This window comes from Salvelinus namaycush, chromosome 20 (assembly GCF_016432855.1).
Source record: "Salvelinus namaycush isolate Seneca chromosome 20, SaNama_1.0, whole genome shotgun sequence".
In the NCBI taxonomy this organism is placed as follows: Eukaryota; Metazoa; Chordata; class Actinopteri; order Salmoniformes; family Salmonidae; genus Salvelinus; species Salvelinus namaycush.
Genome location: NC_052326.1, coordinates 48,876,247 through 48,894,061, shown reverse-complemented (window position 1 = coordinate 48,894,061; position 17,815 = coordinate 48,876,247). Strand labels below are relative to the sequence as shown.

At 42.7% G+C, this 17,815-nt stretch overlaps 1 pseudogene; it reads left to right on the top strand.

Moving 5' to 3' along the window:
* The first annotated feature begins 14,627 nt into the window (after positions 1 to 14,627).
* LOC120064853 lies at positions 14,628 to 15,312 on the top strand (annotated as a pseudogene).
* The last annotated feature ends 2,503 nt before the right edge of the window (positions 15,313 to 17,815 follow it).

The window sequence follows — 17,815 nt, the reverse complement described above, 5'->3', positions numbered from 1 at the left end:
AGGTAGTTCAAAGACGACTGGGAAACACTTAATAGCTTGAAGGAAAATAACCTTTTTGACATTGACTGAATAGCTCTGAAAATGTATGAGTGGTACAAGCCTTAATTTCAAGCTCTTATCTCAGTTGACTACATTTAACATGCTTTGCTATTGTCAGATCTTTATCATAGTAATTGAAGAATGAAATGACATAATGTTGACACTACCAATTCCCATATGTTTGAACAATCCACAGCCACCTTTTCAACTTGTATATTTCATGCATGCCTAAATTGGGTTCTATATTAATAACATGGGATGGAATAGTACATAGTTCCATGGCTGTTCACTTGATACTCGGAATATCAATTATATATTTGGAATGCGCAACTACTCTGGAAGTGGTCCGTAGGGAAACAATGCCATTGTTTGGGAACAGTGTCCTCAGCCCCCAGGCGGGAAACAAATGTCTGTTTGAAGCCTTTTTCCTTTCTCACGGGATGAATCAGTAATGTATGGGTGCAAGGACGCAGCTCGACAGATGTACCAAGGTTACAGGATGTGTCTTACAAGTCACTTTCAAAGGAACGTTTGAATATTATATTTAACACAGTCATGCTGCCGTGTCCTTGTGTCGAAGACCATAAGTCATCTCAAAGTATTCAAAAAGTAATACTAACTTTTTCTAACTTTTTTCTTTAAACTACAAGCGATAATGTGATAAACAGATCGCTCTTAGGGCTTTGTTTGAACCTAATCTATTTTTCAAAGTAACCAGTCCAAGATGAAATAGTGGCGAGCTTCTCCTCCTGACACCCCAATACACACACACTTTCACACTCACCACATAAGCTGCTTTACCCCTACCAATATGTACATATCTACCTCAATTACCTCGTACCGCTGCACATCAACTCTGTACTCCCTGTATATATCCATGTTATCTTTACTCATTATTGTTATTCGTTATTCACAGTGTATTTAGTCCTTGTGTCACTATTGATGTTTTATTTGTATTTTGTTCATTTTATCTTTTACTCTGCATTGTTGAAAAAGGGACTGTAAGTAAGCATTTCATTGTTAGTCTACAACTGTTGTTTACGAAGCATGTGACAAATACAATTTTATTTGATTAGAAAAAAGGATAGTATAAAAATTAACAGGTTTATTTATGACAGATGTTGCTGGTAGTATTATGGAAAGAAGCGAGAGCGACTTCCATCTGTGGAGGGTAAGGCTGAGTGTGCAGATGTGTCTGTGTGGGAAATTAAAGACCAACGACACGTTAGACTAGCAAAGCGCTACTACAACAGATGCAGTATCCTAATTTGATCTTTTGTTGCTGAGAATTTTCCAGCACCAGAGGAGCTTCATGATTGCTTCATGATTTACACAAATTCACTGAAAACGCAATGACACACGGTTATATTAACATTATACAACCTTCCATGTGGCCTTATTTTGGCCAGCTTAACCACTGATTAAGCAACATTATGGGCTTTAAATGTTAAAATCCTGTTGCTGCAGGATTATTTTTCTGAGACAGTACTGGTCGAATTAAGATCCTACATCTCTATGCGGCGCTTGATCATGTATTTCATAATCATTAGCACTAGGCCTACTCCTAGTGCTCACAGGAGAGCAGCAGTTGTTTATGCTCTCCCGCTCCCTTCGACAGCTGAAAGTAAATGAAGAAGAAGTAACTCCCAAAGGGAAGCTGGGGATACTCGTCGGGATTGCTGACTTGTTTCACCCCATTTTTTTGTCTATATATTTCATTTCACCATTCATCATGTCTGGCCTTTCCTGTTACATTAATTTCCATCACAGTAATAGAGTTTTCCATGATCAATCTTTTACCCATTTCACTATACATCCAGTATCACGGCACCCACTTATTTAATTTGAGGAACGATCTGAAAGTAAAACTCTGGATAATTAATGGGTTTCCCTTTGGAACATGTTGGGTACAGGCGACATTAGTCTTTTGAGCAACCCCTTTGTGCCAAACAAATCTGGTTACACGTTTAGGTGCATACATGTGTATAATAGAGCAGACTGTACTGTATGTCCTCTGTCGAGTGAAATGGAGATAGAACGTAGGTCACATCTATTAAGAAAATAAGAAAAAAATTATGTGCTGGCTTCCCTGCTAAATATGTGTGAAATGTAAGGTTCAAGGTTCAAATCAAGAAAATAGTATGAACACTTCTTCTGGCTCATCTTAATTAATAAACTGGTTATGTAAAAAAATTGTTTAAAAATAATAATATGGAACAAATATGGCGGAGTAAGAACTATTTATATCAAACATCACGAGTCTTCCCAGTAATATCCATGAGGTGGTTGTGATGAGGATGTTAGTAGTCTAACAGTAGAAATCCAATTACATTTCTGCTGCCAGATTACAGCTAGCATTACATAACCCTAATCCTCATTGACTACAATTAATGAGTTTCTCTCCTGTTGAGAAAAAAAATGCAAAGTGTGACTGCAATTACACCGAACAAAAGCCTTTATAATGTATTATCATTATTAAGATAGCTACTGTTACAGTAACCAGAATAACTGCAGTACAGTAGAGTCACTGGGCCTACAGCAGAGGCATCATGGCACAGTGCACGTGCCCCCTCAGACGTGTCCCCTCAAACATACATTTTTTAGATGTTAAATTAATGACCAAACTTCATTTTCAAGCCCACGTTTTATCATCATTATTTAGGAAAATATCTGTCAGCGGTATTTTGCAGAGGGGGAACACTAACTGGACCAGGCAAAGAGAACACCCCCCCCCCCCTCCCCCATTTTCCCTAGTATGTGACTCCTTCCAAGGTGCACCACAAAGCAAGGGAGAGAGTGTAGAGTGACACACACAGCGTTTGATTTGATTTTAGCTGCCAGTGATGGATAGGACTCGCAGGAGGTATGTTGGAAATGTATTTGCTCAAGCTATGTAGCCTATTGATTCCTTCTTGATGAATAATTCAAATTAATTTAATTTTATATTTTTTTTGTGTCTGTAATACTAACAACCTAGACATTTCATGAAGTTTGATTTAGCTACCCAGCTAGATAGGTTCCCAATCTCCCAGCCTCACAACAAGCCATTTCAGGCTATCAATCAAGTTAGAGTAGCTTGTCTAACTAACTTAGCATGCATGCTGGCAAGGTTGCTAGACTTTAGAAAAGCAAGCAATTACTAAATATATTGAATAGGACTCATATTCCATTCAATCTTTTACCCAGATTTTAGCAGAGATGCAAAGAAGCATATTTAGTTTATTTTTCAAAAGATGATCAGGAAGACACAGACATATCAGGAAGACAAAGACAGATCAGGAACACACAGACAGATCAGGAAGACACAGACAGATCAGGAAGACACAGACAGATCAGGAAGACACAGACATATCAGGAAGACACAGACAGATCAGGAAGACACAGACAGATCAGGAAGACACAGACAGATCAGGAAGACACAGACAGATCAGGAAGACACAGACAGCTCAAGTGGTATGCGTCGATATGCAGAAAAACACTTGGTTAAAATGTAATATGGCACCTTATGATAATATCATGATATTTGTGTATTAGTTATAATGCCATGATATGTGCCTGTATTGATGATGTGTTGTATGATCCCATGTACTTTTTCATTTGGATGTAATATCTTAGGCATGTTAGTGCAGTATATTAAGATGTGTGATTTAGAACAGTCAGAATGACACCCTCTTTAAAAGGACAATTGAACAGGTGAATAGGTATTCTTAGATAACCTAGCAGACAGATAGACATATTTTTTACATAGAATTTGGCATAAGCATTATGGCTTTAGAAAAAGCTGTTATACTGCAGGTGTTTGAAAAATGCACCGTTTTACAACCTTGGATCACCCCACCCCCCATCCTAACGTACTTTGTGTCCCCTCTAAAATAATGTGTGCATGGCCCTCCTGACCTACAGCATATAGTTTTGTGTAATAAGAACAGTGACTCATTTTTGATATGGTAATACTTTTAATTTATTAAAAGAAAAGGACAGCAATAACTACCACATAACCATGAGTGCCATTTAACCATGAAAATATTATTTTACCATACTTTCAGTTTAAGTAGCTAATTGGAAGTAAAACAAATAATAATTTGAAATCGGAAATACTTAGGCTGCGGCTCAACTAATTGGTCTTTCGACCCATCACATTAGATCTTTTCACATCAAATCTTTTTCAGAATTGGGCTGCCTGTGTAAACGCAGCCTCGGTGCTCTGTATGTAGCTACATTTGACATTTTAGTCATTTAGCAGACGCTCTTATCTTCTTTGGGACTGGGGGGCAGTAATGAGTAGCTTGGATAATAAGGTGCCCAGAGTAAACTGCCTGGTACTCAGGCCCAAAAGCTAGAATATGCATATAATTAGATTTAGATAGAAAACACTCTGATGTTTCTAAAACTGCTTGAATGATGTCTGTGAGTATAACAGAACTCATATGGCAGGCAAAAACCTGAGAAGAAATCCAACCAGGAAGTGGGAAATCTGAGGTTTGTAGTTTTTCAAGTCATTGCCTATCGAATATACAGTGTCTATGGGGTTAAATTGCACTTCCTACGGCTTCCACTAGATGTCAACAGTCTTTAGAACTTTGTTTGAGGCTTCTACTGTGAAGGGGGAGAGAATGAGAGCTGTTTCAACCAGGTGTCTGGCAGAGTGCCATGAGCTCAGTCACGCCCGTGAGAGTTAGCTGCGTTTCATTGCATTTCTAAAGACAAAGGAATTGTCCGGTTGAAACATTATTGAAAATGTATGATAAAAACATCCTAAAGATTGATTCTATACATCGTTTGACATGTTTCTACGAACTGTAATATAACTTTTTGGACTTTTCGTCTGAACTTTCGCCTGGACTTGCCCGCGCCTCCTGAGTTTGGATTTGTGAACTAAACGCGCGAAAAAGGAGGTATTTGGACATAAATGATGGACTTTATCGAACAAAACAAACATTTATTGTGGAACTGGGATTCCTGGGAGTGTATTCTGATGAAGATCATCAAAGGTAAGTAAATATTTATAATGCTATTTCTGACTTTTGTGACACCTTTCCTTCTTTGGAAAATGGCTGTATGTTTTTCTGTGGCTAAGTGCTGACCTAACATAATCGCAAGGTGTGCTTTTGCCATAAAGCCTTTTTGAAATTTGACACAGCGGTTGCATTAAGGAGAAGTATATCTATATATCCATGCATAACACTTGTATCTTTTATCAATGTTTATTATGAGTATTTCTATAATTTGATTTGGCTCTCTGCACTTTCACCGGATGTTTGTTTGAGACAATGCATTTCTGACCATAACACACCAATTTCAAATGAGGTTTTTGGACATAAAGATTAACTTTATCGAACAAAACACACATTTATTGTGTAACATGAAGTCCAGTAAGTGCCATCTGATGAAGATCATCAAAGGTTAATGATTCATTTAATCGCTATTTCTGACTTTTGTGAGGGCTCTCCTTGGCTGGAAAATGGCTTTATGGTTTTCTGTGACTAGGTGCTGACCTAACATAATCGTTTGGTGTGCTTTCGCCGTAAAGCCTATTTGAAATCGGACACCGTGGCTGGATTTACAAGAAGTTTATCTTTAAAATGGTGTAAAATACTTGTATGTTTGAGGAATTTTCATTATGGGATTTCTGTTGTTTTGAATTTGGCGCCCTGCAATTTCACTGGCTGTTGTCGAGGTGGGACGCTAGCATCCCACATATCCAGAGAGGTTATCCAGAGCGACTTACAATTAGTGCACTCATCTTCAGAGAGCTAGGTGAGCCCACAACACATCCCAATCATAAACTCAACGTCCTTCAAAGATAATTCGGAAAATCCAAATAATTCCACAGATCTTCATTGTAAAGGGTTTAAACACTGTTTCCCATGCCTGTTCAATGAAACATAAACAATTAATGAACATGCGCCTGTGCAGCGGTCATTAAGACACTAACAGCTTACATACGGTAGGCAATTAAGGTCACAGTTATAAAAACTTAGGACACTAAAGAGGCCTTTAAACTGACTCTACAAAACACCAAAAGAAAGATGCTCAGGGTCCCTGCTCATCTGCGTGAACATGCCTTAGGCATGCTGCAAGGAGGCATGAGGACTGCAGATGCGGCCAGGGCAATAAATTGCAATGTCCGTACTGTGAGACGCTAAGACGCTAAGAAACGCTACAGGGAGTCAGGACGGAAAGCTGACCACATGTAACAACACCTGCACAGGATCAGTACATCCGAACATCACACCTGCGGGACAGGTACAGGATGGCAAAAACAACTGCCCGAGTTACACCAGGAACGCACAATCCCTCCATCAGTGCGCAGACTGTCCACAATTGGCTGAGAGAGGCTGGTATTAGGGCTTGTAGGCCTGTTGTAAGGCAGGTCCTCACCAGACATCACCGGCAACAACGTTGCCTATGGGCACACACCCGCCATCGCTGAACCAGACAAGACTGGCAAAAAGGGCTCTTCACTGACGAGTCGCGGTTTTGTCTCACCAGGGGTGATGGTCGGATTCGCATTTATCGTCGAAGGAATGAGCGTTACACTGAGGCCTGTACTCTGGAGCGGGATCAATTTGGAGGTGGAGGGTCCGTCATGGTCTGGGGCGGTGTGTCACATCAGACTGAGCTTGTTGTCATGTTAGGCAATAACAACGCTGTGCGTTACAGGGAAGACAACCTCCTCCCTCATGTGGTACCCTTCTTGCAGGCTCATCCTGACAAGACACTCCAGCATGACAATGCCACCAGACATACAGCTCGTTCTGTGATTGATTTCCTGCAAGACAGGAATGTCAATGTTCTGCCATGGCCAGTGAAGAGCCCGAATCTCAATCCCATTGAGCACATCTGGGACCTGTTGGATCGAAGGGTGAGGGCTAGGGCCATTCCCCCCAGAAATGTCTGGAAACTGGCAGGTGCCTTGGTGGAAGAGTGGGGTAACATCTCATAGCAAGAACTGGCAAATCTGGTGCAGCCCATGAGGAGGAGATGCACTGCAGTACTTAATGCAGCTGGTGGCCACACCAGATACTGACTGTTACTTTTGATTTTGACCCCCCCCTTTGTTCAGGGACATATTATTCAATTTATGTTAGTCACATGTCTGTGGAACTTGTTCAGTTTATGTCTCAGTTGTTGAATCTTGTTATGTTCATACAAATATTTACACATGTTAAGTTTGCTGAAAATAAACGCAGTTGACAGTGAGAGGAAGTTACTTTTTCTGCTGAGTTTTTAAGGATGTTTTCCCTCAAAAAAGTATTTATCAGCAAAGTCAGTGTTAGTTGGAAAAGACAAGGGCCTTTTCATCTTTTTTTGGGGGGGGGGGGGGGGGTGACGGAGGAACCGTGAGAGTAATTCAAGACACTTTTCAAAGAGATAGGGTTTCAGAAGTTTTTGAAAGATCCGTTGTCCTGACTTTAGGGGGAAGCTTGTTCCACAATTGGGGTGTCAGGACAGAGAAGAGCAATGACTGGGCTCACCGGGATCTTGGGTTGGAGGACTAAGAGACCAGAGCTGGCGGAACGGACTGGTCAATTTGGGATGTAGAGTTTGAGTATAGCCTGAATGTGGGCAGTTCTTCTTGCTGCTCCATAGGCAAGCACCCGGGTCTTGAAGATAATGTGAGCTGCGATTGGAAGCCAGTGGAGTGTGCGGAGGAGTGACATTGGAGAATTTAGAAAGGTTTTAGAAAGGTTCAACACCATGCGGGCTGCAGAATTCTGAATACGTTTCAGGGGTTTAATGGCACAAGTGGGGAGGCCAGCCAACAGAGAGTTGCAGAAGTCTATACGGGAGATGACAAGTGCCTAGATTCGTACCTGCGCCACTTGAGGAAAGGTAATACTCTACGGATGTTGTAGAGCATGAACCTGCAGGAGCAAGTTACTGCTTTGAAGTTTGCAGAGAATGACAGGGTGTTGTCCAGGGTCGAGTCAAGGTTCTTTGCACTCTGGGAGAGGGACACCGTGGAATTGTCAACCGTGATGGAGAGGTCTTGGAGCGGGCAGGCCTTCCCCCCGAAGGAAGAGCAGCTCCGTTTTGTTGAGTTTCAGTTTGAGGTGGTGGGCCAACATCCAGCTGAGATGTCTGCCACCCACGCAGAGATGCATATCGCCACCTGGGCGTCAGAAGGGGGGGTAGGATATGAGTAGTTGAGTGTCATCCGCATAGTAATGATAGGAGAGACTTTGTGAGGATATGACAGAGCCGAGTGACTTGGTGTAAAGAGGAGTGTACGTAGAACCTAGTCCTGGGTGACACTAGTAGTGTGAGAGCACGTGGTGCAAACACAGATCCTCTCCACGCCACCTGATAGGAGCAGCCTGCCAAGTAGGATGCAATCGAGGATTGTGCAGAGCCTTAGACACCCAACCTTGAAAGGGTGGAGAGGAGGATGTGGTGGTTCATGGTGTTGAAGGCAGCTGATAGATCTAGGAGAATGAGAACAGAGGAGAGAGGGTCAGCTTTGGCAGAGAGGAGCGCCTCTGTGACAAAGGAGAGTGGTCTCAGTTGAGTGAGCCACCTTAGCCTGACTGGTTAGGGTCAAGAAGATTGTTCTGAGAGAGATAATGAGATAATTGTTAAGAGACAGCACGCTCAAGTGTTTTGGAAAGAAGAGAAAAAAAGGATACCAGTCTGTAGTTTGACGTCAGAGGTGTCAAGTGTTGGTTTCTTGAGGAGGGGAGCGACTGACCATCTGGAAGTCAGAGGGGATGCAACCAGTGGTCAAGGATGAGTTGTTAAGGGAAGTGAGGAATGGGAGAAGGTCTCCAGAGATGGTCTGGAAAAGGAGGGAGGGATGGGGTCAAGAGGGCAGGTTGTCAAACGGCCGGACATCACTAATCGCAGGATTTAATCTGGAGAGTGAGAAGGGAGAAAGAGGTCAGGGCGTAGAGTAGTTCTGTATGAGTGGGACCAGTGGACTCCTTAGGCTGAGTAACCTTTTTTTTCCAAAGTGGATGATAAAGTCATCTGCAGAGAGAGGGAGGAAGGGGAAGAGGTGGAGGGTTAAGTAGGAAGGAGAATGTGGAGAAGAGTTTCCCAGGGTTGGAGGAAAAAGCTCGGAATTTAGAGTGATAGAATGTGGCTTTAGCCGCAGATAAAGAGGAATAGAAGATAGAGAGGAGGGAATGGAAGGATGATAGGTCCTCTGGAAGTTTAGTTTTCCTCCATTCGACTCCATGAGTCACTCAGCCCCGAAGCAGGAGAGTCAGGTTGGGCCGGCCGGGAGAAATGGGGACAGTGAGAGTCAAGGCATGCAGAAAAGGGTGAAGAGTAGAGTCAAAGAGGCAAATTCAGGAGACATTTAGCAGAAGGAAGAGTGGATAGTACAGAAGCAGAAGAGAGTAGCGGGAGAGAGAGAGAGTGCAAAGATTAAGGCGGCGCATAACCATCTGGGTAGGAGTGGGTAGGGTTTGAAAAGAGATGGAGAGAAAAGGAAAGAAAGTAATGATCAGAGACATGGAGGGGGATTGCAGTGAGATTAGCTGGCGAACAACCTCTAGTGAAGATGAAGTAATGTGTAAAAAACATGGGAGTTACTAGTACTAATTGCCAAGCACTCATTGCTGATTGCCTGGCAGAGGTGAAGAAAACACCCCCTACAATTTAGCAAGACTGTTACACAAATAGGCCTGAAACTAATCTAAACCCACAACGACAGTCCCAAGTACTAACAAATCAGATATTTCAAACAGCAATGATTAAGTAGGCTACTAGATAGAAGACAGCGCTTAAATTAAATTGCCCTAGCAAGACAATACCAACCGCTATGTATATCAATAGATGGTATTCACGTTTGTGAGAGCATTCTGGCATAGTTGGCTGCCACTTCTCCTACCGGGAATATTTTAAATGTTTTGCTAATGTTTGTGTGTTGATTTGACCTTGCATTTTATTTTACAAGTTAAATACACAGTGTTTTACAAAGTATCCACATTAGCCTAATGCTTTTATTACAACCACAGCCTTTTATATGGATCAAGAAACATCTGTTTTGGCCGTCTGCTACCTGCCCGCTCATTGCTTCTACCTGTCTTCTACCTAGATTCTACATGTCTATTACCTGCCTGCTACCTGTCTGCTACCTGTCTGCTTTCTGTCTTCTACCTGCTGACTTGGAAAATAGACTATTTTCTCTATTCTTTCTCCTGGATTTACTTTCTGTTTTCACCTGGATTAATCAACAATACACATATTGTCTTAATTATTGATTTACTAACTAAAAAATAACAGAAACACATACACACTTACAGTACATGAGATAAAAGTCCCTAGTGGACAGACACGATATGACGGCTTGTTACACAATGGAAAAGGGTTGGGGAAACATAAAGAGAGGGAGAGACAAACAGAGTCAACTTATCATAAATACATTTGGAAGCTACGCTCACGGAAATACGAATACTTAGCACCCTAACCACTGTTAATTTGGATTGGAAATGCAATATATATTTACGAGTAGATGTGTTTCTCTCTTGTATCTCTGTTGAAACCAAACCAAACGATCCGTCTATGGGTAGTAGTTCGATGTAAGGCTCTGGTTGTCCACCAGAGGTCATAATGTCCTTCTTAGTTGTAGAGCTTCTCTGGTCTTGGAGTGTTCGTTAGATATATACTTCAGACGTACCAGTGATAGTCTGAGATGGTTTTTTTTCCTTCCAACCTCGTGTCTTTTGTCAAAGTTCTAGGACCACTTTTACATGCACAGCTGCAGACTGTAAATGTTTCTTGTCTCCTAGGTGATCGTCTTCTGCAGAGATTGAGAATTTCAGGGCTTCTAACCATTCCGTAACGTTCAGCTCACACTGTCTGTCAGGCTGGTCTGTATGTTAATTCTTACCGAGTCCTTTTAAGCACTCTGGCCAAAGGGGGCGTTCTGTCATGCTGGCATGAACTCTGAGCTCCCTGGGGTGTGGCTACTGACTGGGCACAAGTTTAGATGAAAAACTATTCTCATTTAGAAGGCTAAAATCACATTGCTATCTTCACAAAAGTAGTCTCATATTTATTCATATAATTTTTACAACATTTAGATTTAAAACATGATACATAGGACGCATACACTGCCAGCATTACCTTTACCTTGATATACCATCCTTAATGACATCACAATATAATAAACAATGTGACAGGATTATTCTTTAAGTCCCAACCGACCATTTCCCATTTGAACGTCAGAAATGAATGTTCCAATGTCAATTCATTTGACATTAGAGTTTCTAGGCTGGCCACACTCTCTCTAGACAAAGCGGCAGGTAGCCTAGTGGTTAGAGCATTGGACTAATAACCGAAATGTTGCACGATTGAATCTCTGAGCTGACAAGGTGAAAATCTGTCGTTCTGCCCCTGAACAAGAAAGTTAACCCACTGTTCCTAGGCCATCTGTCACGTTCCTTACCTGTTTTCTGTTAATTTTGTATGTGTTTAGTTGGTCAGGGTGTGAGTTGGGGTGGGCATTCTATGTTTTGTGTTTCTATGTTTAGGTCGTTGGTAATTAGCCTTATATGGTTCTCAATCAGGGACAGGTGTTAGACGTTTCCTCTGATTGAGAACCATATAAAGGTAGGCTGTGCACACTGTTTGTTTGTGGGTGGTTGTCTTCCGTGTCTGTGTATGTTGCACCACACGGGACTGTTTCGGTTTGTTCGTTCGTTTTGATGTAGTCTGTTCCTGTTCGTGAGTTCTTCGTGTATTTATGTAAGTTCCATGTTCAGGTCTGTCTACGTCGTTTTGTTATTTTGTAGTTTGTTGAAGTGTTTTCGGTTTTCGTTTTTACTTTAATAAACTTCATTATGTCAAATTATCACGCTGCGCTTTGGTCCAATCCCTACTCCTCCTCTTCTTCTGAAGAGGAGGAGGACAGCCGTTACACCATCGAAATTGAAAATAAGAATTTGTTCTTAACTGACTTGCCTAGTTAAATAAAGATAAAACAAATAATAACAATTCCTTTGGTGGATACTGAAAGGCCGAGAGGGAAAGGTCCCTCCTGCTTAAATGTACGACCCAGTGTTAAGGTGTCAAGACCAGCACAGCCCCCCTTCCCCACTTCTTTGGGAGAGAGGGGGTCAGTCAAACATTTACCTAGCTGATGGGTCCTTTGATCCACTGTCAGGAGAGTCATGACAGACTGCCTCACAGCTACCTTCTCAATCTCAAAGTCCCGATTTCTGTCTGCCTGGTTGTTCTCTACATCGCCACTATGTGGATTAATATGCTTCTCTGGGTGATTATCCTCTGCACCGCCATCAGTCCTAGCTCTGCACTTAAATACTCAGTAGTGGAGCTACTATGTCTTCACTCCATCAGCTATATGGCTCCCCCAGCTCTGTTTACTCACAGTGACATCCTCCGCCGACCAAGATATATTCACTGTGGGTCTCGTCGCAACTTTACACACTGTAAGACTCTCACCGTGGTTCTGACCACAGCTTTGCCCCGTTACCAAGGCAACAATGTATGCCGGCCCGAGTGACTGTTTTAAACTTGCGTTGTTTAATTAAGCAGTAAGGCACGAGGGTGTGTGGTATATGGCCAATATACCACGGCTAAGAGCTGTTCTTATGCACGACGCATCACGGAGTGTCCGGACACAGCCCTTAGCCATGATATATTGGCCATATACCACAAACACCTGAGGTGCCTTATCGCTATTATAAACTGGTTATCAACGTAATTAGAGCAGTAAAAATAAATGTTTTGTCATACCCGTGGTATACGGTCTGATATACCACAGCTGTCAGCCAATCAGCATTCAGGGCTCTAACCACCCAGTTTATAATATTTGATCTGTCACTAACAAAGCCCTACTGGTGAATGAATTTATCACGGACAGAAAGCTGCGCATCATGTGCCTTACTGAGACCTGGCAACAGCCAAATGACTCATCAACTTAATCAGGCGATCCCACCCGGTTACTTGTACATCAGTCAACCTCGCTTTACGGGGCGAGGGTGTGGTGTTGCTGTACCGTCCTGTGAAAATCTTAAAGTCAAACCTGTCAGTGTATCCCAGCACTCCTCCTTTGAATGTCTGGCTGTTAAATTCCCTGGCTCTCAAACACTGAACAACCATTTATAGACCACCTAAGCCATCTGATGATCTGTTTTTATCCAAACTGTCCTCATTAATTCATTATTTCTGCGCCATGTCTCCCAATGTACTGCTTGGAGGTAATGTTAATGTCCACTTTAATGCTACAGCAAGCTGTGCTTTTGCTGCTGAATATTATACAATGACTCCATAGTAGCCTAGCGGTTAGAGTGTTGGGCTAGCAACTGAAAGGGACACTGGTTCCAACACACGAGCCAACAAGGTGAAAAATCAGTCCTGACCTCAGCCTGATTAATACATACCCCAGTCCTGACCTCAGCCTGATTAATACATACCCCAGTCCTGACCTCATCCTGATTAATACATACCCCAGTCCTGACCTCAGCCTGATTAATACATACCCCAGTTCTGACCTCAGCCTGATTAATACATACCCCTGTCCTGACCTCAGCCTGATTAATACATACCCCAGTCCTGACCTCAGCCTGATTATTACATACCCCAGTCCTGACCTCAGCCTGATTAATACATACCCCAGTCCTGACCTCAGCCTGATTATTACATACCCCAGTTCTGACCTCAGCCTGATTAATACATACCCCAGTTCTGACCTCAGCCTGATTAATACATACCCCAGTTCTGACCTCAGCCTGGTTAATACATACCCCTGTCCTGACCTCAGCCTGATTATTACATACCCCAGTTCTGACCTCAGCCTGATTCATACATACCCCAGTCCTGACCTCAGCCTGATTCATACATACCCCAGTCCTGACCTCAGCCTGATTAATACATACCCCAGTCCTGACCTCAGCCATATTAATACATACCCCAGTTCTGACCTCAGCCTGATTAATACATACCCCAGTCCTGACCTCAGCCGTATTAATACATACCCCAGTTCTGACCTCAGCCTGATTAATACATACCCCAGTCCTGACCTCAGCCTGATTAATACATACCCCAGTTCTGACCTCAGTCTGACTAATACATACCCCAGTTCTGACCTCAGTCTGACTAATACATACCCCAGTTCTGACCTCAGCCTGATTCATACATACCCCAGTCCTGACCTCAGCCTGATTAATACATACCCCAGTCCTGACCTCAGCCTGATTAATACATACCCCAGTCCTGACCTCTGCCTGATTAATACATACCCCAGTCCTGACCTCAGCCTGATTAATACATACCCCAGTCCTGACCTCAGCCGTATTAATACATACCCCAGTCCTGACCTCAGCCTGATTAATACATACCCCAGTTCTGACCTCAGCCTGATTAACACATACCCCAGTCCTGACTCGCAGTCCCCTCCTGACCTAATCACCGACTACAATGACTGCCTTTCCTTCTCCCTGGATACCCTCGCTCCCCTCAAAACCCGCCCAGTCTCCTTCACTCATACTGCTCCATGGTACACCCCAGAGCTACGCCAGTTAAAAGCCATTGGATGCCGTCTTGAGCGTTTGTACAAGAGAACTGGTCTAGTAGTTCATTTTCAAGCATACACAGATCACCTGTGAAAATCCTGCATGCTTTCCATCTCTCCCATCCTCACTGGCATAATCAACTCCTCCTTCACCATTGGCATCGTGCCATCCACTCTCAAGATTGCTGCTATTTCCCCCATCCTCAAAGAGCGGAATGCTGACCCCGATGACCTGAACAACTTCCATCCAATCTCAAACCTTCCCAACATACTGGAGCGGGTTGTGGCCACTCAACTACAACACCATCTCAACTCCAATAACATTCACAAACCAAACCAGTCCGGTTTCCGCTCCAAACACACAACTGAAACTAACGACAAACTTCATGCATCTGACTCAGGGTTGCTATCCATCCTCATCCTCTTCAACCTGAGTGCAGCCTTCGATACCATCTCCCATCCACTCCTCATGAAACGTCTGGCTGGTGATGGTGTCACGGATGTTGCACTCCTTGTTTTCCTTCTAACTCAGTGACCGCCAACAGTTTGTGTAACTGAAAAATCCCAGATCGGGGTGTGCAACTGTCTCAAAGGGTGTCACCCAGGGGTCAATGTTGAGTCCATTCCTCTTCATCATATACCTCTTACCCCTGGGAAAGCTCACACGACATCACAAAGTTCACTTCCACTGCTATGCAGATGACACAAAGATCTACCTCTTCACCAAACCCACCACTCCCCTCCCACCTCCCTCATCAGCTGACCTCAAGACATCTGGAGCTGGATGAACAGGAACTGTTGCGGTAACTGTATTACCACCACACCAGCAGTCATGAGTCATGACCACAGGACCGTGACTGTTGAGTCACGGTAATCTCCTCTTATGCACTCTGGACATGCGTTGGTAGTACCCAACTCACTAACGATAATCAGGTCCTATCAGGTCCTAATGGTCTGGTACTCAGGGCTCTATTGTCCCTCCATCAGGTCCTAATGGTCTGGTACTCAGGGCTCTATTGTACCTCCATCAGATCCTAATGGCCTGGTACTCAGGGCTCTATTGTCCCTCCATCAGGTCCTAATGGTCTGGTACTCAGGGCTCTATTGTCCCTCCATCAGGTCCTAATGGTCTGGTACTCAGGGCTCTATTGTCCCTCCATCAGGTCCTAATGGTCTGGTACTCAGGGCTCTTTTGTACATCCATCAGATCCTAATGGTCTGGTACTCAGGGCTCTATTGTCCCTCTAACGACAATGACATCAAGGCAAATGCTATCGAAAATCACATCAAACACTTATCATCAAAACATTATGTGCTTTTAAACTCACCTCACTGTGATTGATCAATTTGAAGAAAGATATTCAACAACAGGTTCAAACTGAGTAGAAAACATGGTCGTTGTGGATGTTGTTTCAAAGCCGAACACAATGAAATGGACAGCACTTTCTAAGGTGATGATTAATTCAAAACACTTATAGGCATATTAGAGCTTATGCATAAGCATAGGCCTATATACGGTGCATTCGGAAAGTATTCAGACCCTTTGACTTTTTCCACATTTTGTTACGTTACAGCCTTTTTGTAAAATGGATTCAATTGTTTTTTCCCTCATTAATCTACACACAATACCCCATAATGATGAAGAAAAAATGGTTTTTAGAAATGTTAAAAATGTTTAAAAAAATAAAAACGGAACTATCACAAGTATTCAGACCCTTTACTCAGTACTTTGTAGAAGCACCTTTGGCAGCGGTTACAGCCTCGAGTCTTCTTGGGTACGATGCTACAAGCTTGCCACATCTGTATTTGGGGAGTTTCTCCCATTCTTCTATACAGATCCTCTCAAGTTCTGTCAGGTTGGATGGGGAGCATCGCTGCACAGCTATTTTCAGGTCTATCCAGAGATGTTTGCTTAGGGTTATTGTCCTGTTGGAAGGTGAACCTTTGCCCCAGTCTAAGTTCCTGAGCGCTCTGGAGCATCTTTCCTTCGATCCTGACTAGTCTCCCAGTCCCTGCAGCTGAAAAACATCCTCAACGCATGATGCTGCCTCCACCATGCTTCACCGAATGGATGGTGATATGTTTCATCAAGACGTGACGCTTGGCATTCAGGCCAAGGAGTTTAATCTTGGTTTCATCAGACCAGAGAATCTTCTTTCTCATGGTCTGAGAGTCCTTTAGGTGCCTTTTGGCAAACTCCAAGTGGGATGTTATGTGCCTTTTACTGAGGAGTGGCTTCTGTCTGGCCACACTACCATAACGGCCTGATTGGTGGAGTGCTATAGAGATGGTTGTCCTTCTGGAAGGTTCTCCCGTCTCCACAGAGGAACTCTGGAGCTCTTACAGAGTGACCATCGGGTTCTTGGTCACCTCCCTGACCAAGGCCCTTCTCCCCTGATTGATCAGTTTGGTGAGGCGGCCAGCTCTAGGAAGAGTCTTGGTGTTTCCAAACTTCTTCCATTTAAGAATGATGGAGGCCACTGTGTTCTTGGGGACCTTCAATGCTGCAGAATTTTTTGGTAACTTTCCCCAGATCTATGCCTCGACACAATCCTTTCTCTGAGCTCTACGGACAATTCCTTTGACCTGATGGCTTGGTTTTTGCTCTGACATGCAGTGTCAACTTTTGGACCTTATATAGACAGGTGTGTGCCTTTCCAAATCATATCCAATCAATTGAATGTACCCAAGGTGGACTCCAATCAAGTTTTAGAAACATCTCGAGGATGATCAATGGAAACAGGATGCACCTGAGCTCAATTTCGAGTCTCATAGAAAAGGGTCTGAATACTTTTGTAAATAAGGTATTTCTGTTCTTTATTTTGAATAAATGTGCAAAAATTTCTAACAACCTGTTTTCACGTAGTAATTTTGGGGCAATGTGTGTAGACTGATGAGGGGGAAAAAATATTTTAGAATAAGGCTGTAATGTAACAAAATGTGGAAAAAGTCAAGGGGTTTGAATACTTTCCCGAATACACTGTATATAGTGTATATTAGTGTTTTCTTTTTTATATATATTTTTTTTTTTACAAATTATAGAATGAATATACTATATGAGGACAAGTCCGGGAAAAAAAACAGAACTAAAATAATGATTGTGCCATTATACAATACATAGCCTATTGGATATTACACATGGCAGAAAAACATTAAAAAATACTGATTTAAGATATATTAAACAAATTCAGATTTAGCCTAATCTTATAATACATTTATGTTTTGACTAGGCTAGTTCTAGGGCATTTTTCATAATTAATAGGCTGACACATTACCTTCATCTACAGAATA